This window comes from Typopeltis vanoorti, chromosome 2 (assembly GCF_054136105.1).
Source record: "Typopeltis vanoorti isolate ZY-2024b chromosome 2, IOZ_Tvanoo_1.0, whole genome shotgun sequence".
In the NCBI taxonomy this organism is placed as follows: Eukaryota; Metazoa; Arthropoda; class Arachnida; order Uropygi; family Thelyphonidae; genus Typopeltis; species Typopeltis vanoorti.
In genome coordinates, this window is record NC_143550.1 from 73,437,200 (window position 1) to 73,458,001 (window position 20,802).

Consider the following 20,802-nt stretch of genomic DNA (forward strand, 5'->3'; position numbering starts at 1 on the left):
CGATTCTTCCGAAGAACAAATCTTGTGTACTCTGCATACTAGAGAGTTTATGATGCCATATTTTTGAGATGGATGGCGAGCTGATGTATTATGGATATAACAACCTGAAAAAGTTGGTTTTCAGTAGACAGAAGTGGAAATGGATCCATCTTGTTTACACTGGATGTGTACATCAATAAACAAAATGCCTTTTGATGATTCTTTTTCTAGTGAGACCCTAATACGAGGTTGCAGGGTGTTGATTTTTTGTAGAAATGAGTAGAATTCAGGTTCTGTGTGACTCCAAACTGCAAAGGCGTCACTGACATAGCATAGTCAAATTGTTGGTTTTAGAGTTCAAGAGAAAAAATTTTATCTGATAGGTGTTTAAAAAAAAAAATTGGGTTAACGATTCTATTTTCTCTTTGTGAGGGATATTAGTGAAGAGAGAGAGAGAGAATGTCAAAGCTTACTAACATGTCTATATCTGCTAGCTTAACGTCTTATTATTATTATAAGACACACAGAGAGAGAGAGAGAGAGAATGTCAAAGCTTACTAACATGTCTGCATCTGCTAGCTTAATGTCTTTTATCCTTGTATGAAATTTTATGGAATTTTTTATCAAAGAAGCTGAGTGGCCTGTGAAGGTAGAGGGTTAGACAGAAATCTTGATATTTTATATGTGGGACTGCCTATAGAATCCACAATAAGTCTAAGTTGTAATTTTGTTGAACCATATATTTTAGGAGGTCTTGCGTGGTATTATTATTATTATTATTATAAAAGTCTCCATGGAATCAAGAGACTCATCATGGGAGGACATTCCTAGGAAACACAAAGTCTATCATACTATTCCTTGAACTCATTGACTGTACTTGCTCTAACCACTCTCTCTCTCAGGCAATGCATTCCACGGTTCCACCACCCTCCACGCAAAAAAACCACTCCTCACCCTCTTGCTCAGCTTCCTTTCGTAACTTCCAGGGATGGCCCCCTTGTCATCGCTCCTTCCCACCATTCCACAAGTGAAAGAACTCCCCAATGTCTACCCTGTAACTGTCTCTCAACAGTTTAAAAGTCTCGATCATATCACCTCTCCTTCTATCCACCAAACTCTGCAGTCCACATTCCCTCAGCCAATCCTCATAACTAACATTGTAAAGTCCTGAAACCATATTTGTTATCTGCCTCTGTACCCTTTCCACAGTTAATTTATCCCCTTCAAATCCTGGGGACCAAATTTGAGAGCAATAGTCTAAAGTGTGGTCTGATCGGGGTCTATACAACAGAATGATAACTCTTTTATGTCTGCAGGTCAGCGTCCTTCTCAGTATTGCAGTAATCCTCTGGGTTACTTTCACCACCTTTCCAATATGCTCCCTCAATTTCAGTTTTCTATCAATCATCATCCACATATCTGCCACAGATTGCACCACCATACACAACTCTCTGATACCTATCGGACAGCCAATCCTAAACCCAGTTGACTAACTTGACGTCCAAACCTATGTGCTCCCACTTAAGTATTAGCTTATCATGTGGTACCCTGTCAAATGATAAGCTGATACTTAAGTTGCACATGCCTTTGCAAAATCCAAAAAAAATGGCAGTATATGCCTTTCCCTCATCAACTGCTATTGTCACTTTATTATAAAAGGCAATCATATTACTAAAGCAAGAGTGCCCCCTGCCCCCTTAACAAATCCATGTTGATTCTCACAGATAACATTATCCTCATCTGCCAAACGCTGTATAATCCCTCACTAATTTCTCCAAGACCTTAACAACGACTGACGACACACACAAATTGGCCTATAATTAAACACTTCCAGTCTGCTACCGCCCTTATGCAATGGCACTATCTTACCTTCCTTCCATTCCCTGGGTACCAGAATTAAGGTTTTATAAATCTAATTTTACTTTGGAGAGTTAATAGTTTTGATTTTATATGTTTTCAAATTCCATAATAACAACTCTTTGCTACAGATATTCTTTTTCTAATCTCAAGGTTTGTATCATTATCATGACTGATCATGGAATCTAAATATATAAAGGTTTCCACATGTTCAAAATTATAATTTCCAATTGTTATATAACCTAATAAATTCATATTATTATTGGAACTTGAAACCATACATTTAGTCTTTTTTTCATTAATCTTTAGGCCCATTCCTTTTGCTGAGCTTTCCAAGGAGATGAATGCCTCTATCAAGGCCTTCTGTGTTCTAGCAATAATATCAATGTCATCAGCATATGCTAAGACCTGGCATATGCTGATGTATATGCCAGGTCTTGGCATAAATTGTACTTGTTCTCTGTGTTCCGGAATCCCTTAAAGCTCTCTCTGATGCTATGATAAACAACAGGCAAGCTAATGCATCTCCCTGCCTTAGGCCATTTGTTGGTTCAAATTCTTCTGACAAATCAAGATTGAATTATAGTGGATTTCATTTTCATCTGGACTAATTGAATTAGTTTAGTTGAGATGTTTAGTTCCATCATTGCCAAAAATAACTATTGCCTATCAACAGTGTCATATGCAGATTTAAAGTCTATAAATAAATGATGAGTAGTTATATTGTATTCATGTTATTTTTGCAAAATTTGTTGTACCATGAATATTTGCTCTGTTGTTGGCCTGTTTGGTCAAAATCCACATTGATAGCTTACTATTTCCTTTTCAGTATATTTGGACAGTCTATTATATAAGATATTAGAGAAGATTTTATATATTGTATTTAAAAGGCTAATCCTCTCTATAATTAGCACATTCTAAGGGGTCTCCTTTTTTCAATATTGGACATATGACACTGGTACATCAGTCTTTTAGGAGGATTTCATTCAACCATAAATGAACCATTATCTCATGAATTTGTTTAAGGCATTCTCTTCCTCCTTGTTTCAATAGTTTTGCCTGCAAATTATCAGATCTGAGAGCTTAACCATTTTTAATTTAGACACGGCTACTTGTACTTCCTCCAAGGCGTGGTTGTTCCGCTATATCATTACTATTGTGGTTATAATAGTGATATTCATTGCTACTATTATCTAAGATTGTTTCTTTAGATAAAGAAAGATTTTTAAAATGTCTCTACCACCTGAGCAATATATTTTCTTTATCGTTTATTATATCACCATTTTCATTCCTGCATATTGTCAGTCTAGGCTTAAATTCTTTTCTAGTTTTATTTATCTCTCCATTAAACATCTTGACTTCATTCTTAGTTCTTAAACACTTCAGCTCTTCCATCTTTTTTTTTCTCTTGTTTTCTTCTATGTACCTTATTTTCCTATTTTCTTGCTTCACGATACTCATCAAGAGCAGCTCTTGTAAAATTATTCTGATGCATCCTGATATAACATTTATTCTTTTCTTGTGTAACTAACTTTACATTCCTCACCATACCAATTATCTACTTCCTTTTTTATTTTCTTTTATACTTAATATCTGAAGACCCAACATACTAGGCAAGACCAATATGTTGGGTTTTTTGATGGTTTCTTGATCTATGGATGTTGTTTCATTCAATAACTTGAGTTTATTGAGCTCACTTTTGGTAGGATCATTATTAAGCTGGGAGTATATATTGTGTATATGAACCAGTAAATTTGTTTTCCCAATTGTATGATTTAGCATCTAAGACTACAGTGGTATTGCTTTTATCAGCTCTGTTGATAACTATATTATTATTTTGTTTTAAGGAATTCAGGGTTTTTAATTCTGCTGGTGGAATATTCAGTTTTGATGGTTGAGCATCATAGATCACTTTGGCTATTTCAAAACGTAGTTTATTAGCTTCAATACTAGACAGATGACTGGTGCTTTTCTCAATGTTGTGCATGAAATCTAAATATGGAATATGTTTGGGCAAAATCATAAACTTATGACTCGTGCCAGTACATTCACGGCTCATCTTCAATTAGAGGACAGCCCATATTAACAACCCATTTGTCAGCAAGCAATTAGTTGTTTTTCTTAGATTGTTCTAACAATTTAAATGTTTGTCAACATTTGGCAAAAATTATGAAAAAAATTATCAACTCACTGCTACTTACAAACCATCAACCAAATTCACAACTTGCTACCTTCTTCAAAAGACAAACTCTCACCAATGATGCTATCTGGCATCTATGAAAGTACCATGTTCGTGTAATTTGTCTTACTTTGGACAAACAGGAAGATCTATAAATAAACGTATCTCTGAAAATCAAGACCACATCAAAATCAGTGTAACCATATGCGTAAATCAAAATATATCATAGGACTGACGAATGATACCAGAGCCTACTCACCAATATAATATTTTGCTTAAATTACTATCAATTACTCTTCAGGTAGTGCACTATAATAAGATTTGATTAAATTTAATTCATAAATAATCAGGTCAGGCTATTATATCACCTAGCATCCTCACCAGGCATGTGATAAAATGTTTTTCAGTTTATCTCTTACATTCTTTATGTGACAGCTTTGAAGCATCCCAGATTCAACTAATCAACAAAATCAGTAATAATATACAGTTAGTTGGAGGCACATTGGTTGTTTGCCACAATGAATGAATCAAACCTATAAGCTTGCTGGATGGAAAGTGGAACTGTTGTGCATTCAACAAGGCTCAGCAACCTTACTTTTCCATCCTGACAATATAAGAAAACATGAACTGATTTGTGTATCAGGCTCAATGGCCTGTTATGTCCAAGTACTATAGTTTCACACATAACAAAACTAATCATGATAGTAGTTAATCTTAACTACATAATGTTATATAGCTGCCAACTGCAAGTATTTTCAAGGTAGTTTTGTTTTGCACCATGAAAAACCTGAGTTTCTAGAAAGAAAATCCATATTACTGTTGCATAAGACGAGTTAACTCCTTCTGTTGAAAAGGTCTTTGATTCCTAAATGGAATTATTGTTATTATTATCATTATTATTACACCCTACATGGAATCAAACCCATTGTGGGAGGTTCATTCAACTGAAAACATATAATATAGAATCTTAATATCTTTAACACTTCTTGCATTAACAACACATTCTGGTAATGGGTTCCATTCACTGACAATTCTACATGTAAGAAATCTGCTCCTCACACCACTATTCACCACACTTTTACATAACTTCCAGGGATGACCTCTGGTCCTTCCCCTCTCACCTTATACTCTTTTTATAATCCCCCTCTCACTAACCATCCTCTCTCTCTGTTATATCACCTTTCTTCCTCCTATCCACTAATGTTTCCACATCACATCGAAAACCAGGTGACCAGATCTGAGCACAATAGTCCAAGTGTGGTCTGAGCAGTGTCTTATACAGTGGCACAACCACTTCCTTACATGTTAGAGTACTTCTTATCATAGCAGCACTACGATGTGCAGCCTTTGCAACACTAGCAATATGCCCTCTACACTTCAGTCTACTGTCAACCATCACTCCCAAATCTCTAATCTCATCCACTTCCTTTAATTTGAACCCAGGACTTCCAAACAAAGGACATATAGTCATACAAAATGCACAACAACTAACATCTGCAGATTTATTATTATTAGGAGAGACCTACGGGTAGTAAGTGAATCATTGAGGGGAGGCCATATGCTATCTGCACTAGCTGTCATTCCCGTTCTTGAATTCATCCCCATTATTTGCACACACCACATCCAATGGTGATCCATTTCAATCACACACCACTCTGTGAGAGAAAAATCTAGCCTTCTTGACAGCATTCCTCGATTTCCAAGGATGACCTCACATCCTTTCCCTACCCACCATAAAATTAAAAATTCCATCTACTGAAATCCTGTAAGATCCTTTCAGAAGTTTGTAAGTCTTAATCATATCAATTCTCTTTCTCCTATTTGCTAGTGTCTGCAGTCTACAAATTCTCAATCTGTATTCAAATCAGTATTCCAAAATCCTGACTGACTATATAATGATTAAAAAAAATTCAGGAATAACATCTTACAAGCCAAAACATATCGGGGGCTATTATTGGATCAGACTACAACCCTGTGGTCATTAAAGCAGAAATAAAATTAAACAAAACAATGAAACCTATAAACACAGAAAAATATGATCTTGGCTCCCTTAAAAATCAAGAAATAAAGATAAATTTTTAAAGGAACTGGCACAATCCACTGCTATTGATGTTCCTGATTCCACCAAGTATCCTTACCCTAAAGATGAGACTGAGGATAGATGGCAGAAATTTAAAGAGGGCATAAAAAATGCAGTAAAACAAACAATTTCCAAATAAGATGAGTAAACCCTGGATGAATGACAAGATATTGAAAATTATGGAGGGAAGAAAGAAACACAAAAATCGTCCTGAATACAAGAACTTAAACAAGGATAGGAAAGAACGTAGGACTGCAAAAGAACTATGGCTCAACAACAAATGCAAAGAAATTGAGCTTTTGGACAAAAAAAAAAAAAAAAAAAAAAGCACAAAACCAGAGAACTTCATGAAAAAGTTAGGGAACTAATTAGCAAATCTTGGAAAAGGATAGGCTCTCATTGCATTGAAGATGCCACTGGAAACATCCTAATGGAAAAGACAAAATAAGGGATAGATGGGTAGAGTATTCAAAGGAACTCTGCAATCATGATAGAATAGATAAGCCATTGCAAGAAAATTTGGAGGGCTCTACTATTCTTACCCGGGAAGTAACAAATGCCATTAGGAAACTGACACCAAGAAAAGCTCCAGGAATCGATGGAATTATGGCAGAATATCTAAAGGCTTTAAATGATAACGCTATAAGATCAATGACAGACACATGTAACAAAATATACAAAACTGCACACCTGCCAAAAGATTTTAAGCACTCAATATTATTACCAATACCTAAAAAATCTAAGACAATCAAATATGAAGAGTATGGAATCAGTCTGATCAGTCAGGCAGCAAAGTTATGTTATATATCATCCTAGAAAGAAACAAACATAAAATAAAATTGGAAATTAATGAAACACAATCTGGTTTTCAGGAAAATAAAGGAACTAGAGAGGCCTCTTCAACATTATAACTATTATAGAAAGATATCTTCAGAAACAGAAAGAAGTCTACTCATGTTTTATTGACTACACAAAGGAGTTTGACAATATACAACATGAACAACAACTAATAGAATGCATCAAAAAAATAGGAGTAGATGTAAGGATACAAGATTACTGATAAATCTATATTGGGAGCAAACTGCCTCAATAAAAATATCAGGAGAAACCTTGGAGGAATTCCCAGTAAAGAAAAGTGTCAGACAAGGATGTGTTCTTTCTCTATTGTTTAACTTCTATAGTGAAAATATCTTCCAGCAATTAGAACTTAAAGGAGTCAGCATAGGAGGCAGAAACATAAACAACTTAAGATAGGCAGACAATACGGTACTGCTGGCTGAAAATAAAAAAGATCTTCGAAACCTACTAGAAGAGACACTGAAACTAAGTGAAAAATATGGACTTAATTTCAACTTAAAAAAACTATAACCATGCTAGTAACAAGAGAAAAAGGGAAAATACCTGATATAAATATTAAGATCAGAGGAAATACTTTACATCAAGTAGAGAGTTATATATATTTGGATCAACTAATTACAGAGAATGGCAAGTGTGATAAGGAAATATTAAGAAGGATAAAAATTGCTAGATCAACCTTCATTAGCATGAAAAACATTCTGACCTCAAGGGAAATTCACAAAAAAGAAGAATTAGGCTTTCCAAATGCTATGTATGGTCAACACTGCTATATGGAGCAGAAACCTGGACAATATCAAAATATTGTTAGCTTGGCAGGCCGAGTGGTTAGCGTATCCGCTCTCCAGCCAAAAGGCTGCAGGTTCGAATCCCACCGTGGGCATGGATGTTTGCGATTGTCTGTGGAAATACTATTGGTGGTGGTTGGCGGTAGATGGCAGTGGTGTAGTTGCGGTCAGTTGGTGAATTGAGTGGAGGATTCAGCGTCGTAGAGCAGGTGCCCTCCCTCGATGAGTCTTTGGACTCCCTGGAGGTGTCAAATAATAATAATAATAATTGTGAAAATAAACTAAAAGCCTTTGAAATGTGGATCCTCAGAAGAATCCTTAGCGTCCCATGGACTGCCAAAAAAACTAATTTAGAGATATTAGAGATGATTGGAGTAGATAGGACTGTTGAAAACCATTAAGAAAAGGAAAACCACCTACTTTGGTCACATACTAAGGTATGAATCCCTACAAAAAACACTTCTGGAAGGAATGATAAAAGGAAAAAGAAGAAGAGGAAGACAAAGAACAGATTGGATGGGAAATCTTAAGGACTAGACCTTTTTGTCATATGAAGAATGTAAAAGAGAAGCACAAAACCATACATGGTGGAAGCTCATGGTAGTCAACTTCCTAGAAGGAGATGACACCTGACAAGACAAGATCTACTAAAACTGCTCTAATCATCTGTGTGAATGTCCCATCAGCAGCTATTTTTTTTGTATTCATTCCTTCTTTTACTTGCAGCATAACACTAGAATTCTTTTGCGTTGTCTTTAGCTTGCAGAGTTAGTTTTTTTTCATACTCAGACTTATCTTTCTGTACAACAGTGATAAGGTGCAGCCACATTCTTGTGGCCTGCACCTTATAATTTTCAAAACTGAAATCATCCTTATGCTCCATAGTTTACTTCCACATCATCTTTTTCTTACAACCTCTTGCTTAACCAAATTACACATCTATTTCACTCCTAACCTATTTATTTTTAAACTCTAGGGATACATATCAGTATTGCATCATTTAAGTATTTTTTAAACACTTCCCATGCACTGTCAATATCCTTCCCATCCAACAACCAATACCATAGCACAGAACCCAGCACATTCCTCAGTTTATCAAAATTTCCTGCTTCATAGTTAAGCATGTGACCTTTTCTGAAAGGGACATTCATAAACTCAGCTACTTCCCAACTGAGTGCTACACGATCACTGCCACTAACCAGAGGCAGTTACAGTTAATTACATCTTGAACTACAATCTCCTCTGACACTATAGTCAGATCTAATACGCTTTAACCTCAAGTTCCTTCTGTCACACTCAGTAAGTTGCCTTGCAATAGTTCAATAAATTCGGTTCCATTCTTCTCATGAGATTTCATAGCTATTCAATCAATGTTCAGATAATTAAAGTCCCCCATTATGATTACTTGTTTCTCACCTATTATCTTCATTCAGTAATGCATTTGCAACTATTCCACTAGATCCATAACACCCCACTATGTATTTGATCTTGTTAGCCTCTGCCTTGGATCGAACGGCTTCAAACTCACTGCTACATAAAAAACTGTTACTGGTATTGAAGTCATAGGGCTCAACTCTAACTGGATTCAAGTTAAATGATATCGTAAACAACATACCCTCTCCTGTCTATCCTTCCTAAGAATACTGTACCCTTTACACTTGATACCAATTAGGATGCCTGCCTCTGATAGCCAGGTCTCATTAACCAAGGATACAAATTTTACCTCTTCATTTCTTATAATCTTGGCATTAGTGTACAGACATAAGTTACCTGCATGCTTTTTGTTGTAATCCTTCTCTATAGTTTGCATAACACAGTTGGACAACTTGCAGATATCTCTTCTTATCTAGTGCCTTACTTATGCAGCATCCCTGTACATGCTTGATAAGTCTGAACGGGACGAACACAAAATCGTTCTTTCCTCATAATCGTTTCCATGTTACAGAGACAATGATGATGATAATTACAATATGGAATAAAGGGCTGAGGAGAAAACAATGACTTTTATGAATTATAAAAATTTTATAATAAGTGGACTTCATGTGAATTGCCAAATAATTACCTTTATTACATTAACAAGTCCTCTAACAAGCTGTTGATAACATAACACAAGGATTTCTAAAAATAACGGTGTACAAACTTTATAACATCTTCTTGTATACTGTAAATTAATTACTATTTAATCTAATGGATAAGAAATGCTAGCACTTGAAAGGATATCTATATTACACAATCTTCAACTAATTATAAATACATATTTTAAAAACTTATAATACTTGCACTGCATTCACTTCCAATGCAAGTACTGTAAGAAATACCACCATCATCATTTTTGGTTTATACTAATTATGACAATCAAACAATTACTTTTCATTATTAGTTTCCTAGCGTTTTTTTTTAAGTGATCTATATTACCTCTTACTTTTCTATCTTAAAACCCCCCTCCCTTTTTTTTTTAATGAGAATCCTACTCACAACTTAAGGTTGCACATGTACTGTACATTTTAAGTATCATGGTTGAGCTAAAGTTGGATAATTTGGCTTTCCAGTTTCAGAGATCAAGCTACTTAAGACTTCCAATAAGAAGAATTGTAGTCTCACACCAGATGGTAGGTAATGATATTTATCTACCAGCTAAAGACATTTACAAACACCCAGCCAACCAGTAACTGCACTAATGCATCCATATCTTGGTCTTCCTCATATCTTTGAATCCAACATCAGTTTTATTAACCACATCCACTGTCTTTAAGTGCATGCCATTGTAGATTAGGTCTGCTTACATTTCTCTCATGCTAGTAATTCAGATTCCTTTAATTTTTTTTTTTTATATGGCTCTATTTACCTAATTTTTCTCAGAACAATTTTCATATCTGTGATCTCCAATCTTTATCAACTGTTTTATTTCTAACCTATCTCTCAGACCCATGAGTTACAAATTCATGGGTCTGGTTTGAATGGTGTCTCATATTGATGCTTGGTGTTTAAAATGCATTCTCTCTTGTTTCATATAAAGTTATTTAACTAATGTCTACACCAGCCTTATTTATTCCACTATCTATTTCCATGTTAAATTTGTCATTTTATGTAAAAATTTAAACGCATTAGCCGGTTTATATGTTCACTAATGAACATAAGTGACACTCACCCATAAAAGATTGTAACATTAGCACTGCAGGTGGGCTAAGGATTTGTATTTTTTACATAATCCAGAAACCCTTCTCTAGGAACTAAATGTGGAACTTTTTCAGGCCTTCACTAAGTGGGACAGTGGTCTCACACCAGGCAACCTCATCTCCCACCTAAAAATAATCATAAACATCCACATTCACAGCAGGATTTGAATCTCCACTCTGTCGGTTAAAAAGTTGACAAGTTAACCACTAAGCCAGGCATGCAATTTGCTATCCTTTTATTTAAGAAGGCAACATTATCAACATAAAATAAAGGACTGAACATGATCTCTCCTATGCTAACATTAGATATTAAATGCTTTCCTACATAATGGAATCCATATAGCCTATAAATAGCACTGAAAATAACAGGAACAGTTCACAAATCATCTTCCCGAGTGTCCTTCAAATTCTAACTACTAAATTGCAACAGAAATAAACCACACACAGTTTGGAGCAGTGGTTCTTAACCTTTTTTGCCTAGTATCCTCTTTTGACTATTTGTATGGCCCAGTGCCACCTGCACAATTTTACACTAGGTCAAGGACTCAATAAGATAATTATAATATATTATTATGCAAACCTAAATTACCATCAACATATTTGAACTGAAAATTAAAAATTAATGACTAATACAAATTAATTTTTACTAAAAAAAAAGATGTAAACTTACTGTATTTAATAAGCCAGTCATAAATGGCTAACCTGAGCCTGATGAGATCCTGCTAATTTTCAATATCAGGTTCAATGTTCAACAAACGAAGTCTCAAGTCTCCTCTTTCACTTATTTGCAAATCCATTTTGCTGCCTTAGCTAACAATTGCAACACGATGCTGAATCCTTTCTTGACTAAGTATGAAGAAGGAAAAAGCAACGAGCAGTAATTTTATTTCTTGCCAAAGCTGAGGATACTTGCATTGCATGTTTGACCAGAATTTTTCATATCCCCACTGCTGAAATTGTACTTGAGCTTCAAAATCATTTTTAAGTCAATAAAGGTGATAATCACAAATGGTGTGTCACCAAGTTCTCTGCCATTTAAGAACTCTATTATACGTAACATAATAAAGGACTTTGTAGCATGCAGTGTTTGCAGCACGTATGCTTCCTGGGAGTTGGATATGTGGCGGGTGAGAGAAGGGGGAGTATGTATATGTGCAAAATGCAGGCAGTGGGAGGAAATCAATGAATTAAATATTTCGATAACTGACCTAGTTGCTTCAGGGAAGGGAAATTAATGTCGGGAGACAAGTAGTATGATAGGAGAGAATGATGAGCGAAATATGAATGAGAAAATAAGAGTCGGGAGCATGGAAGGCTTGAATGACTGAGAAGTTTTTGGAGATGGTTTTGATTGGGTAAATGAATGGCGAGTAAGAGTGACTAACTTGCAGAGAGGGATAGATGAGCTGAAAGAGGAGGTGGAATGTCTTGTGAACGAGATGGGAAGTATGAAAGATGATATTAGGAGAATGGAAGAGATGAATGAAGGCAAATCAGAGTACGATTGAGAGAAAGTTTTGGGAATGATAGAAGAAGAGAGTATAGAAGCAGTAGGAGAAAGGGAATGAGAGAGAGAGGTTTGGGAATGATAGAAGAGGAGTATAGAAACAGTGGGAAAGAGAGGGAATGAGAGAGAGGTATGGGAATGCTAGAAGAGGAGAGAATAGAAACAATAGAAGAGAGGGAGTGAGAGAGAGTTATGGGAGTGATAGAAGAGGGGAGAATGGAAACAGTCAGCGAGAGGAAACGCGAGTGCTGGAAACAGGGATAGAGTGATGCCAGGACAGTAGGTAAGTAGGGAAACACAGAGAGAAAGAGAGAGTGAGGGATGCAAGTGAGCAATCAAGGAACATAATGGTTAGTGGTGTGATGTATGAAGACACAATGATCTCAGGTGTGCAAGATAGCATGCCAGAGGTATCTTTGCCTGGAGGGATGATAGGAAATGTGGCTATGGCAATTAAGAGGGGGTGCAAGGATGGATGAAATGATTGTGATGGTGGGCACAAATGACTTGAGAAACAATGTAAATCGGGCGGCGCGAGATCTGAGATTCTTGCTTGAGGTTGTGCAAAAGAAAACACAGAGAGGAAAGATTGTGTGTGTTCCCCAGGTATCATAGTGACGAGTTGAATAGAAAAGCAGTAATACGAAATAGCATAATAGCCAGAATGTGTCAGAAGAAAGGATTGAAATATGTGGATGCTTGGAGGACGTTTGAGGACAGAGGGGGAATTTTATCATAAGCAGTATGATAAAATTCAGAGGGGAATTTTATCATAAGGACAAAGGCATCTCTCCAGATGCCTTCGTCCTTTCGCATTTGAATGAGAAAGGATGAAGGCATCTGGAGAGATTGCTGTTTTCTGAATGAGTCAGTGTGTCAATGCAGGTAAACTAGAATTTCCAGGGTGGATGGTAGCAGAGGTGGCCTCTTGTGGGAAGACATCAGGATCAGGTAACACTAAGTCCAGTGGGTCGAGAGGGGACAATGATTGGTATAGAAGCAGTCACATTTTAATGTGCTATACCAGTGGCTCTTAACCTTTTCAAAGTCACGGAACACTTTTGATTATAAGAAAAATTTGGGGAACACTAAAAGCATTATGGTCATACTAACAATAAACACATGCATGGACTTGCCTTTTATAAAAATGGAACTTATTTCAATGCGATACTTGAGCTTGTCGGCTTTTGTAGGTTTCAGCAATATCAGGTCTAATATGTGATATAGCTAACCCCATATCATTGTCCATATCAGTAAGTTTTTCACACTTTTCAGTTTTTATATGGGTTAATATTGAGAAACCAAGCTCACACAAATATGACGTCGAAAACTGTTACAAAATTTTCAGTGCTTTTGTGAAGAGAGCTAGATATTCAGCTTGGACAAAATTCCAAAATTTCTCACGAGTTATTTCAAAGACTTTCATTTTTAGAGTACGATCCATTGGTAAGGTAAATAAATCTTCTTCTTGTAATGAAAGTTCACAACTCAATGTATTAACTGTGCTAAATTTATTTCGTATCCAGTCATAATTGTGTGTATTTAAGGATGGAAAGTAACTTAAAATCTTTTCTTCCAATATTATTAATTGTTCTGTTATAACGGAAATAATTCTCTCGACATTTTTATTCAGAGTAGCCAATTACACTCAGAACTGTGTCATGTGACATCTTTCATCGGCAGAACACTTCTAACCAGTTCGGGAACACCAGTTAGGAACCACTGCTCTATACTAATGCCAGGGGTATCCAAAATAAAGGAGATGAATTGGTGGTACTCACAGCGTCAGCCTGGCCAAAGATTATTGGGATCTCAGACATGGTTGACGGAGGATGATATAATAACAGGAATTGAAGTGGTAGGGTAGAGCATTTTTCGGCAGGATAGGAAAGGAAAACGTGGTTGCAGAGTACTGCTTATGATAAGTGATGACTTATGTCCTCTAAGAGTGGAGACTTTGGAAGGCAGTGACACTAATGGTTTTGAAAGCATATGGTGTGAGGTAGAAATGGCCAAGACAGGATATTTAGTGGGGTGTTGCTATAAACCAGGGTGCACAGAGGGTGGGGAGCAGGAGATGTTTAGGCAGATGAGCTTGGCAAGTGCAAGAAGAATGACTAAAAAGAAGAAAGAACTATTATGGGAGATTTTAACTACAGCAGTATAAGTTGGGAAGAGGAAATAAGGGAATGGAATTTCTAGAATTCTTGAGGGACAAATGTCTTAGGCAACATAGAGGGAAAAGAGGTTCAAGAGTTTTGGATTTGGTCATAGCGTCAGAAGAGCTGATAATAAGTGAGATGACGTCTCTCCCACCAGTTGGAGAGATTGACCGTGTGGTTTTGACTTGGAAAATGAAGAGACATGCATGTGTATCAAAGAAAAGGGAATGTATGTGGAATTATAAGGCAGGTGATTATAATAGTGTTAAGTATCAACTAGGGGCAGTTCCATGGAGGGAAGAATTGGAAAGCCAGGATATCATTAGTGCTTGGGAAATCATGAAAGGATATTTGTTAGCAGCAATAGTAAGCTGTATTCCACGAGTGAAGAAGCAGACACAATTTGGAGTAAAGTGGATGACAAACAGGAACTGCAGTTGAAAAAGAGATTATGGAAGAGATATAAGGAGAGAGGTGGAGGGCAGATACATGAAGAATATAAGATGCAGACCAGGAGTGTGACCAGTATGGTGAGGAAGGCAAAACTGGAATATGAGAAGAGATTGGCACTAAGAAATGATTGTGGAGGAATGACACTGCGGGATAAAAATGGGAATAGAGTGACTGATGCAGAGGACATAGTGGAGTTGTTTAATGAGCACTTTATTGGAGTATTTCATCCAGGAGAAGAAGAAGGTTTAATACTAGAGGGATAGTGCAGGTTCAGGGTTTAGAGGTGCAAGAGGAGAGTGTGTTCCAAATTCCGAGTACTCTGGATACCAGTAAGCTGTGGGACTGGATATTTCACCACAGGTTTTGAGAGAATGTACTAAAGAACTGACAGCTCCATTGACCTGGCTCTTCAATAAAAGTCTGGCTGTGGGAAAGGTACCCAAGGAATGGAAGGTAAGATAGTGCTGCTGCACAAGGGTGGTAACAGACTGTAAGTGTCTAATTACAGGCCAGTTTGTGTGTGTGTCATCAGTAGTTGTTAAGGTCTTGGAGAAATTAGTGAGGAACTATATACTGCGTTGGGCAGATGAGAGTAATGTTATTTGTGAGAATCAACATGCATTTGTTAAGGAGCGCTCTTGCTATAGTAATATAATTGCCTTTTATAATAAAGTGACAAGTTAATGCGGGAAAGGCATATACTGCCAATTTTTTTTTTTTTTTTTATATATCATGTGGCACCTTATCATGGGTGCCACATGATAAGCTGATATTTAAGTTGCAGCACGTGGGTTTAGATGTCGGGTTAGTCAACTGGATTCAGGATTGGCTATCTGATAGGTATCAGACAGTTGTGAATGGTGGGGCAATATCAAGGAGGCAGAAGATTACAAATGGTGTTCCACAGGGCTCAGTACTGGGACCTGTATTGTTCAACCTTTATATCAATGACATTGTCAATGGATTGCAAGGGGATATTGTTGTGTCCCTATCTACAATTTTTATACTTTCAATTATCTTTATATTATCTAAAATTATCTTTCAATTATAGATAAGAAGTGAAACTCTACTTATCTTTATCTAAAACTTATCTATGTACGAGATATCACCCAAATACAAATACTCAAGCTTTTCCTCCCCTTAGTGTCCCTAATATTTATATTATACTGCACCTTTCAGGACATTTAGTTTAAGATATATAATTCATAAACAAGGAGCAATTACCAAAATATGTCTGAGTATAAAACTAATATGCAGTCGTGATCCTTATCTCGTAACTTAACAAAATATTTCCCCTGCATGATTAGGTTCGTACGTTTTTCAAGTAGTGCATTGGGCAGCAAATTCAGACTACTGTAATTTCAATGAACAAAAGTTTATTAAATTCTTAAACATGGTACAATTCAATTTCTATCATATAAAATCAATTCAATACTAAGAAAAATAATTACAAATTAACATTAGCAACATACAAGTATTAGGCTAAGATCCTATATGGGATTTGCAATCATGCCGCCATAACAGATTCTATGCTTACAACAAATCTATATAATCCCAGAACTAATTAACACTTTAGTTAACCCTATGCTAGTCTGAATTCTCTATAATACAGTATTACCATGGACATATATTATCAGATTACTCTATTTAACTTACTTAAAACAATATATGTTAAACTATCCTTTTGTTGTGCTAACACATACCTTTGACCTTTAAAACTCTCATATAGAAATACAATACACATACATAAATCCTTAGGCATATGAATACTTATTAAATAATATTATCAAGCTTACTCTCATTCTAATTTGACATGTACTAAAGTCCTAGCTTAATTCTTAAATTTCTTCAACTGTCCAATAATTGAATAATGATTACAAATACATATGATTTCAATTAACACTAGATTTTTACAGTACCTCTTTTGACTTGGATCTTCTACACTAGTTGCTACCTTTCTCAATTGTACCCTTTCTAGAACAAACTCTTCTATGATCTGTCACTTAAGTTCTTTTGGCATTAAACAGGGCTCTCACGATCTTTATTTTTCGTGCATGAATTACGGACACACATAGGATCATCTATTTTTACGGCTGTGAAACTCACCACGTGGGCACTGACTTCTTTACGGATTTCTTTCTTTCATTACGATTACTTGATGTTAAAACACATAGACAATATCTTCCTTCTTTTAAGTATACGGCGATCCTTGTTTCTTGCAATAAGAACACAGAATTGAAATCCCGTGCACTTTGTTTCCTTGTTGTGTCAGATGGAGATAACTCCTAAGCCGTCACTCAGGAAAACCCGTGAAACCTATACGAAACTTTTGAGGAATCAAAAAAAGCCTTGTGGGGGAGGTTCCTAACTCTTTTATACAAGTGGCCCCTACCGGCACCTTCTTCAATTTCTTCCCCCCCCCCCTTTACTGGAGTCGATTTCACTCGCCAATTAGAGTGGCATTTTTTTCTGCCAAAACATGCTTGAATCCGCATGCACGCGACGACGTCTCACTTCGGGAATTCACCTTGAGCGATAGTCTTCTGTTTACGCTAGCCTCTATGTCTTATTTTCTAAATTAATCCCCTTTCCAAAATTTTCTAGGAATTTACTTGAATATTTTAATCTCTAACCTCTCACATACAAATTCTTATGACTAATCTTCTTTGTCATACTTAACCTATTTTTTTCATATCTCAACTGTAATAAAATTCCCTTATTTATTATTTAGTTAAACAATTTCAGCTATAATTTTCACTTGGATGCAAGCATATTTCTTTTTGTTTAAATTTTATGTATTAGCTACTTATACAGGGTTTTTATTTTTTTCTTCTTTTTCTTTCTTCTTGTTACACCAAGATAACCAAAACTTTTACATTCTTAAGTTATCAGGGTGTAATAATATTCATTTGTTTGCAGATCATGTTATCAGCTGGGAAGGGTTATCAGTAATAATGCAGATGGGCAAATGAATGGGGTTATCGGTTTAATGCAGCACAATGTCAAGTCTTGAAGTTTGGGAACCATCGATGGTAGGATGCATACTCGATTGGAGGATCTATACTGGAGGAAGTAGGGGGAGATCAATCACATGGGGCTGATGATGGATAGAAAAACTGAAATTCAGGGAGCATATTGCAAATGTGGTGAAGGCAACCCAGAGGATTGCTGCAATACTGAAAAGGATGCTGACCTGCAGAGATAAAAGAGTTATCATTCCGTTGTATAAGACCCTGATCAGACCACACTCACACTCAGAAGGGGATAAATGAGGCAGATAACAAAGATGGTTTCAGGACTGTACAATGTCAGTTACGAGGAGCAACTGAGGGAATGTGGATCGCAGAGTTTGGTGGATATAAGAAGGAGAAGTGATATGATTGAGACTTTTAAACTGTTGAGAGGCAGTTACAGGGTAGACATTGGGGGAGTTCTTTCGCTTGGTCGAACAGCAGGAAGGAATGATGATAAGGGCCCATTCCTGGAATTTACAAAAAGAGGCTGTATGCAAGAGGGTGAGGAGTGGTTTCTTTACATGGAGGGTGGTTGTGTTGTCGTGGAATGCATTGCCTGAGAGAGTGGTTAGAGCAGGAACGGTCAATAGGTTCAAGGAGTGGTATGATAAACTTTGTGTTTCCTAAAAACGATCTCTCACGACGAGTCTTTGACTCCATGGAGGCCTGGATAATAATAAATTCTTCCTACAAATTTGGAAGAACAGAAGTGGCATCAGAAAGAAATGGATTTATAACTCAATTGGGTATTTCAAGCTCATCAAGTCTTCTTTCAGTGTCAGAAGATGGGAACAATAGCAATCCAAATCTGTATCTAATAATAAATCATCATCTATTATTTGTAGACTTGGGGAAAATCTCACCAGAAAATCAGTCATGCAATCAATCATGCAGAAAATCTCATCTTCCAATGCTCTGCTTGTAGAAAGTTTATTTGCTGATAAGTGTTTATGATTCCCTTTGCTTTAATCAGATTCATGTTGCTTCCCTGCAGTTTGATGTTAACCTCGTTTAATTCGTCAAAAATATTGGAAATATATGCAATGTCAACCTTTTCCTTTTTTAGAACATTAGGCATGTTCTCATTAAGTGAATTAAGAAATTACCAAACAGTATCATAGAGCTCATTAAAGCGTCACAGACATTTCCATTTGAGAGCCATTTAACTTCAGTGTAAGTAAAAGAAGCTAAAATTCATTTTCATGGCAAAGTTCCTAAAAGATATGGGTATTCAATTGGCTTTTATTTTATTCACTGCTTTAATATCATCATCATCATCCAAAGTCTTATGTAATCTACTGCTAAGATGTTTTGCAGCTAAGTGCTGTCTACAAAAAATGCAGTGAATTGTAAAGACATTTTGAACTGCTTCTTTTAAATGTGCTATAAAAATAAGGTTATGACAAATCATAGCTGGTGCTCCATCAGTTGAATATGCAATAATATTCGTGAGAGGAATGTTTTTAGCATTAAAAGTCTTTAACGACCTTAAAAATTGTAGAACCTGTGTCAATTTTCAGTTGGTCAGCAAATAGAAACTTTCAATAATTTCTTCATTAGTTTTTTTATATAATGAACATAGGCTATTAACAAAGCTTTGTATTCACATAAAGTTGTCTCATCGAGTTGCAAAGAAAATTCTATGGTTTTTAAATCATCATCATGTTTTTTTGTTTTCAATGTCCTTTGCAATGTCTAGAATTTCATCTATTCTTATTGATACTGAATTATTGCTGAGAGGAACTGACAACGTCATATTACTTTTACCTGGGCCAATCATCATATCTAAATCTTCATTTATAGCTGGTAAGATAAGAGTTTCGCCAATAGTATGTGGCGTTCCACATTTGGCAATTAATTCTGAAAGTTTGTAAGCCACAAGTCCTTTCTCTTGTTGGTTACTTTGTTTTGCAACCAACCTCTTTAAGTCCAGGATGATTTTTAAATTTAATCTTTAATTCTGCCACATCTTTTTTTGAAAGTACGCCACATCTTTTTTTGTTTCATTTGGATGCTCTGTTCTTCAATGCTCGATCATTCTTGAAGGCTTCATTCCTTCGTTTGAGAAAGGTTTTTCCCATATTAAGCAGAATGGTAACTGCTCATTATTTATAGATGAAATAACTCTATATTTTAAATATTCACTTGAATACTGACGACACTTTTTTTTCACTCATTTTAATGGGCTACACAATATCGATGAAGTGCACCACACGATACCACAGGCTAGATGTAAACTATGAACCAGAATTGTCAGATAGGCATTAGGAAAAGTAGCAGATAAAGCTTATAAAAGTAGTGAATTCTGCTAAAAATAGCACAAAATTAATTATTTTCAATGTAGAAAATTCAGACTAAAATTAGCCCAATTACTTAACTTTCAACGTAAAAATTCTAAAAAATAAGTAGTGAATAAATTTGAACAGTATTGCAAAACATACAATATAAATAGGGATGCTAGATTAAGTATGGAATTTTTTTGCTTTTATTATATTAGTAGTATTATAATGCTTACCATCCCTACTCAGTGTCCCCTAACACTGACCACCTCCCTCAGAGTTCACAGCATCTGGGGGGGGGGGGGGGGGGAAGCACAATCCAAATTAAGAACCACTTGTTTAGAGGTTTTGAATGGTACATATTTTTGAAATGAACAAAAATTAAATAATTCCTTGTATATTTCCATTTAAACATTTAAAGCACTACTTTGCCTAAATCCAGCTTATTCTTTTCCAGTTTTTCCTAAAATTTT

At 35.9% G+C, this 20,802-nt stretch overlaps 1 protein-coding gene across 2 annotated transcripts in view; it reads right to left on the bottom strand.

Moving 5' to 3' along the window:
- LOC150109178 (vacuolar protein sorting-associated protein 37A-like) overlaps nucleotides 1-20,802 on the bottom strand; it is a 243,999-nt gene that overhangs the window by 97,835 nt on the left and 125,362 nt on the right. The gene's annotated exons all lie outside the window — the stretch shown is intronic.